This window comes from Crocuta crocuta, unplaced genomic scaffold (genome assembly GCF_008692635.1).
Source record: "Crocuta crocuta isolate KB4526 unplaced genomic scaffold, BGI_CrCroc_1.0 scaffold248, whole genome shotgun sequence".
NCBI lineage: Eukaryota > Metazoa > Chordata > Mammalia > Carnivora > Hyaenidae > Crocuta > Crocuta crocuta.
In genome coordinates, this window is record NW_027532409.1 from 5,206,997 (window position 1) to 5,214,388 (window position 7,392).

Below are 7,392 nucleotides of genomic sequence, written 5' to 3' on the forward strand. Positions count from 1 at the left end.
CTCTTCCCACCCCCAGGTCAGGGGTAATCTGGCATAACTGAGCCAAAAAGAAAGAAAAAAGAATCTCTACCTTCTGGGTTAGATTCAAAGTCTTCTCTTTTTCAGTCTTTCCCACATCAGTCAACCCATCCATTTTTAAAGCCAAAATTCCAGGAATCATCCTCAATTCTTTTATTTACCCCCTCACATTTGAGCAGTCACTGAGCACTGACAGCCCTGCCTCCAAAACACATCAGAAATTAGCCCACCTCCCTATGTCACCACTGCCTCCAACCGGGCAGGGGCGGGGGCAAGCTAACGCCACCCAGACACTCATCGTGGCCTCCCCACTGTCTTCTCTCTTGCTCTCCAATCCGTTTACTTTTTAGTTAGAGAGATCTTTTAACAAGAGGGGTTAAAGATGCAGACTTCAAGTCCATGTGGCCTGGAGTCAAATCTAGCAAGGTCATGGTCACCTAAAGCTGTGTAGCCTTAGGCACTTGACTTCATCTCCACCCCACCCCCCTAATCTTCTTTTCCAGGTCTTTAAAATGATGATAATACAATCTGTTCTCTTATACAAATTTTCTGCTTGAAGCCCCCAAGGGCTCTCCATTGTTTTGGATAATTTGAACTCCTCTCCTTGGCCTTTAAGACCCTGTGTAATATGACCATGACCCAGGTCACTCACCTCCCACCCTCAGTGATCTAGCCACACTGGCCTACTTGTGGTCCCTGGAACAGCCCTGACCTCTCACCTCTCAAATTCTACTGGGGCGCCTGGGTGGCTCAGTCAGTTAAGCATCTGACTTTGGCTCAGGTCATGATCTCACAGTTCATGGGTTCAAGCCCTGTGTCAGGCTCTGTGCTGACAGCTGGCTCAGAGCTTGGAGACTGCTTCAGGTTTTGAATCTCCCTCTTTCTCTGACCCTCCCCTGCTCACACTGCCTCTCTCTCTCTCAGAAACAAATAAAACATTAAAAAAAATTTTTTTTTAATTCTATTATCTTGTGCTTGCTTCAGCAGCACATATACTAAAATTCTATTATCTTTGCCTATAATATTGTCACCCACATTCATAATCCTATAGAAGGATTCTTGCACAGAGAGATGAGACACTGAGGCTTTCTTTGTCCAGGAAACAACTTTATTCATCTTGCCAGCACAGGCTCAGTGGGTTCATACCTGAAAAACTGAGCCCTGGGCACAGCAGGGTATAGCCTTTTATGCAGTGTCTACTTCTATTTTCCCATATATGGTGACACATATAGTCTGATTGGACACAGGCAAGTTACATAGTCATGTCAGTTATGCATACGTGTATAGGAGCTGACTGGTCCACATTGCCTTCCTTTGTTCTGAGAAGGCTTCTACACATTCCTCAGGGAGGGGCTCCACCACAATCCAGAAAGCTCCTTCATTCCCAGGATTCAGGTAAAATATTCTCACCTTCAGGAAGACCTCCTTGGGCACCCCCAGACTAACTTAGTCCCCTTGCTTATGATTTTCTTACATCATAGAGTGACATGCTTATAATCTGTGTTCTATATCTGGCTCTTCTGTCATTGGACTGTGAGCTCATCAAAATCAGGGACTCTCTCTTGCTCACCACTGTATCTCTAGAGCCTAGCATGAAGCCTGGCGCATACTAGATAATAAGTGTTTGCTATAGGGATGGATGAATGAATGAATGACAAGTGGGATTCCGAAACGTAGGCTTCATAGCTACATTTCATGACCTTCTGGGATGAACTTGGTCCCTTGAAAAGGAAAAGCTCTTTAGGTCCTGAATTCTCCAAAGAATACTAGGGAGACATTTTATAGCTTATTCTAAGCACAAAATCCTAAGCCTCATTTAGTCTCCCTTAAATAGTTATAGATTATAGTTCTATTCTATAGAGGCAGTAATATGATTTTTCATGTTTTCCCAGCATTAATCCAGGGGTATGACACAGAGGGGTTAAAAATGCAGACTTCAGATCCATGTGGCCTGGAGTCAAATCTAGCTCGGCCATCTACAGCTGTGAGCCTTAGGCACTTGACTTCATCTCCCTGAATCTTCTTTCCTGGTCTTTAAAAATCATACAATCTGCTCTTTATAAAATTACACTGAAAATTAAAAATTATGACACTCAGTGTCTGGCACCTAGGGAGAGCTTAATATACGTTTATTTTTCCAATCATTAATGGGTTAATGACAGGAAGAACACTGGGCATTTCCCCACATTGCCACCAGATGTCGCCACAGACTTGGCTAAAATAGCAGCACTCCTTTTGGAAGTCTGAAGCCGAAAGACTTTAGAGGTGGAGAAACTGAGGACAAAACCTGCAGGGACCTCTCAAGGTCATGAGAGCAGATCCAGGATTTGAACCCACTGGTCCTGCCCCTTAAGGATGGCAAATTCCACACCAGTGCTCCCATAGCTCAGCCTGCCCCTGGAATAGCCTGCGCTATCCATTTGAACTAATAGGTACCCATGAGTGCTAACTATGCAACAGGCCCCATTCTAAGCATTTTACAATATGAGCTCATTGAATTGGCAGAAATAACTATAAGAGGTAGATTCTAATGTTTTCTTCATTTTATGGAGGGGAAAAGTGAGGCACTGGGAGGGTAAGTAAGTTGCTCTAGAAAACACAGAGTGGGATTAAAACCCTGGCATTCTGGCTGCAGTTTGTGCTATCCTAGAGCTTACTTCTTTGGTCACCTTGATAATAATGTTTGTTATTAGATTTTAAATCTGTTGATATCACATAGCTTCTTCGATGATTTAAAAAATCACTGCTGTCCCATTACAGGTTACGTTGCCCGAATCTAAGTCTTGGAAAGGAAACAATGTTGATTTCCAGAAAAAGTCATTGGCAAATGATGTGATGACATAGGAAACTAGGTATTGTAGTTTCACAAAACATCACTCTATAAATAACATAACCTTTTGCTGATTCTTCATCGTTTAGCCCCAAGTTTGCTATCCAGTTCCAACAGAATTCCATGGACTTGGTTGCCGGCTAAATTGGAGGCTTGGAGGACAAAGGAAAGGAAGAAACTTGGCCAGGTCTTTTATTCATTCACTCATTCATTCATTCCACAGTGACTGCGTCCTACTCTCTGCCCTGTACTAGGCTCTGAAGCCAAGAAATGACCCCTATATTAGCCCTGCCCTCAAGGATCTCACAGTCTAATGAGAGTTAACAGACAGAAGTATGCACACACTGGCCATGACCATCTTCCCAGATGGTCTGTAGATGGCGTTTGTCTATTCCCTCCATTCCTAGCATAGTGCCTGGCACATGTTAGGTACTGGATAAATGTTCGCTGAAATGAATACAAAGGCTTCATGGAGTGGGCAGTAACTTGATCTGGGGCTTTGAGGACTAGAAAACCTCTGACAGGTGAAGACAGAGGAGAGGACACACCCTCTCAAGAGGAAGAATGACAGGGTCATTGTAGAAAGATCATCCTGACTTCTGTGTGAAGGATGATGGCTTTGGGTGAGATGTGGGGGCAGTTAGAGGCTGGTTCAGGGTCCAGGGGTGAGTGTATGGTGGCCTGGACCAAGGCTTTGGAGGGGGGGACAGAAAAGGCCTGAAGGAGTATTCAGAAAGGATGGACAAGCCTTGGAGGCTGTGGAGCAGGAAAAAGCAGGAGTCATGGGTGACTTTGGGTATCTGGTGGAGCAGAGCAAGTTGGAGAGACCTTGGAAGGAGTTGAGGCCTGTTGAGCAAGATTTGGGGGCATAAAGATCTTCCAGGTCCCTCAAGTCAGAGCCCATCTTTGGCATCATTTCTACCTCCTGGAACTGAGGTTGGAGGGTAGAGCAGTCATGTGGATACAGAGGAAGCAAGCCAGCTGGGCAGGAGCCAGCCACATGTGAGTGAGAACCCCTGCCTCACTTTCTCCAGTCTTCTGGGGCCCCAAGGGGAAGAGGGCTGGCCACGGTGGCCTTGTCAATGCCCAGACCTAGCATGAAAGTTACTGGAAGGCAGAGTCTCTGCGAAATGTACCTTCTGATTCTTCCTTAGCAGCACAAATCACACACCATGGGTTGGGAGGACATCTTCCTCACTTTTATTATATTTAATTTTTCTTGGGCTGTTAAGTACATAAAATATATAAAATCCCCTAATCTTAAGGTATAGCTTGATGAATATGTGCCCATATAATCACCAAGCAGATTCAGATGTAGATCTTTTCCAGCATTCCAGAAAAGTCCCTCTTGTTCCTTTCCCATCTCTACTCCCCTCCCTGCAACCCAGGTAACTACTATTCTGATTTTATCACCATAGATCAGTGTTGCCCACCCTTGAACTTTATGTATGAATGCAATCATACAATATGTACTGTTTTCGTGTCTGGATTCTTTTAGTCTGCTTAATGTCACTGTGTGTGAAAGTAACCCATGTATCACATATGTCAGTATATTGTACTTTTAAGTATTCCATTGGATGAATGTGCCATAATTTGTCACTTCTCCTGCTGATGGACATGGAGCTATTTCCAGCGTAAGCTATAAATAAATCTTCTATGAAAATTCTTGTGTGAGTCTTTTTGTAGACATAGGCACTCATTTCTCTCGCAATGAATACCTAGGCGTGGAAATTCTAGGTCACAGCAGAGGTATATGTTCAGATTTAGTAGAAACTGTTGGTTTTCAGAAGCAGATGTACCAATTTCCTCTCTCTAACCAGCTGTATCTAAGAATCTCAGTGGCTGCACATCCTTGTCTCTACTCTGAGATTCCTCTTTTCTTCCAGTGTTGGATATCGGAACACTGGAGATTGGAATGGGTGCATTGATCTCTCAGCTCATAAGCAGCAAGACGAGAACCCACACCCAGTTTGTTCTCAGCTGGGGGAGGAGTGAACATCTTGATGTGGATGTGACTCTAGGAACCGGGGTAATCATCTTATGACCATGAGCATGAAATCATCATGAGGATAGCAGAGCAAAGACGGAATTAACCTGGGAGATGGAATGTCCTTAATGACACTGCCAAGCCACTCAATTAATTTGCCATTGGATGGCAGCCTACTTATTTTTTAAGCCAATTGATTTGGGGATTTTTTGGTGGTTTTGTTTGTTTGTTTGTTTAGAGGGGAGGACTTATAAAGGATACAGTCCATTAGCCCTCCTTTTAACCAAATCCAATGGTGCCATTTCTGTCTCTACAGCAGTCAGCCCCACTGAGCACTTTCTCCTTCTTGAAACCTTCTATTTGGGATTCCATATTCACCTGGTCTTCCTTCTACCTGTCTGGTCACTGCTTCTCAGCCTCCTTTCTTGGCTCCTCCTCCTCCTCTTTTTTTTTTTTTAATCTATCTTCCCTCCCTTGGATCTCATCCAGCATCATGATCTCATCCATCACCTGTGTGCCAGCATTACCCAAATATGCATCTCCAGCCCAGACCTCTCTTCTGAGCTCATCTCATATAAAAATGCCTATTGACTCTCTCCACCTAGACGTTGCCCAGGCATTTCAAATTTGCCTTCTCAAAGTCAAACTCTGTATCCTCTCCCTCAATTTGATCTTTCTTCAGGTTTCCCTACCTTAGTGAAGGGCTCTTGACTCCTTCCTACTCAAGGCAAAAGTCTAGATATTCTTGCCATTGCCTTAGCACACATCCACATCCAATCTTTCATCCTTTACTTCTCTACCTCCCCAAACCACCACCCTGAGTCATTGTTACTTTGCAGCTACAAAGCTGCAACAGCCTTCTAACTAGTCCCCCCCACCCCCACCCCTCCATACACACACCTGTTCCCAAGTGCCTTCCAAGCCACACAGNATGTTTTATCATTTCCCTAATGGAAATGGCTCCTCATTACTCTCAGGATAAAATCCAAATTCATTTGGTACCATTACCTGCACTACTCCTTGCTCATCCCTCATCCCCCTGCCTGCTCCTTCCCATCCCATCTGGGACAAGCGGTTCTTTCTGCCTAGTACATTTCCCCTCTCACTCTTGCCCTGCACAACTCCTAATTGTCCTTGGTTTCTCACTCTAAATGCCAGCTTCGCAAGTACAATCCACCCTTGCCCCTCACCCTATGTTAGGACCCCATTCATTTTTCGTAACTCTCCTTACTTTCCCCCTTGGCACATCCCATGCTGCATAACTGTAATATATATTATATATATAACTATACATATATATATATTATTGACACAGAGTGGTTATTTGATGACTCTCTTTCCTCCTCCACACCCCCGCCCTACACTTCCCCCCCAACTAGAATGACAGGGCCTTAAGATTGGAGTAGTTATCTATGCCACCCTCCACTCCACTCTCTTGCTTTTTAGCAATGCATTTAATACAATAAGCGCCCAAGGAATGCGTTTAATTAGCTGATAAATGACTCATTCAATCCCCATAACAACCCTATGAAGTAGGCATTTCATCAGACCTAGGGAAGCTGAGGGTCGGTGTAGGCAAGTTGCCCGAGATACAGTGAAAAGGGAGGAGTCAGGTCCTGACCCACGTTTGGTCCTAAATTCTGAACCTGATTTTTCCGCTCCTGAACTTTGGCCGCTTGGTGAAAGGGCCAGGGTGACGGCGGACTTTGAGCCACGGGAAGGTTTTCCCGGATGACACGAATGATCCACACCGGGCACTGGAATCGAGAGTTCACCCACGGAGGCTAAGGTACGTCCCCTTCGCTCTCAAAGAGTAAGGATCACAATCTGCTGCATATGCATGAGGGGTCCATGAGACCATAATTCGGGTCTGCCCAAGATACGCCTTATTAAAAATTCTTCAGGCTCGAAGATTTAAGAGCCCTCAGAATTCCCTAAAGATAATAGAAAGTTTTTAAAGACTCATATGAAACAGATATTTGAGGAGGTATCAGACTAAGACGTCCCCAATTTGGATAGTGTGATCAGGCGTATACTAGGGGCAGCCCAATCCCAGGAGGGGTCCTCGGCCTGCTCCACTAGAAGACGAAGGGGGCGTCTCCCCGGCTTCCTGCGGCGTCGGTGGCGAGCTGAGGTGGAGGCAGGCTGCGGCAGCGAAGGCGACAGTGGCGGCGGCGCCATGGCAGGGCTCGCAGGTACGGTGGCGTCGGCCTCCTGGGGACGGGATAAGAGGCCCTCAGTGCGGCAGTGCCGCCATGTTGTCCCTTCGGGGTCACCTTAGGCGTCGCCCGGTCCCTTTCTGGGGTTTTTCTTCCGCGCACCCTGGGGGCCACCCTTGTCCGGTGTCACGTGATTGTCCTGTGTGGCCGCAGCCTGGGCCTTGGGGAGCCCTTCCCGGCCGGAGGGCGGGTCACCGGACTCCTGGGTCTCGTTCTGGCCTCCAAGGTCAGCGCTCGCCTGTCTGTTCCCAGGAAGGGACAGACAGAGCCGGGGAGCGCGGGGCTGAGGGGCGCGACTACCACCTCTTCGGCCCGGGGCCCATGGCATGGGGCCCGGG

At 46.3% G+C, this 7,392-nt stretch overlaps 1 protein-coding gene across 1 annotated transcript in view; it reads left to right on the forward strand.

Moving 5' to 3' along the window:
- Positions 1-6,953: 6,953 nt before the first annotated feature.
- The window catches only part of BLCAP (BLCAP apoptosis inducing factor), a 10,015-nt gene continuing 9,576 nt past the window's right edge, over positions 6,954-7,392 (forward strand). The window contains exon 1 of the mRNA XM_077778825.1: positions 6,954-7,030. The gene's annotated coding sequence lies outside the window, so the exon portion shown is untranslated. The remainder of the gene's footprint in view (positions 7,031-7,392) is intronic.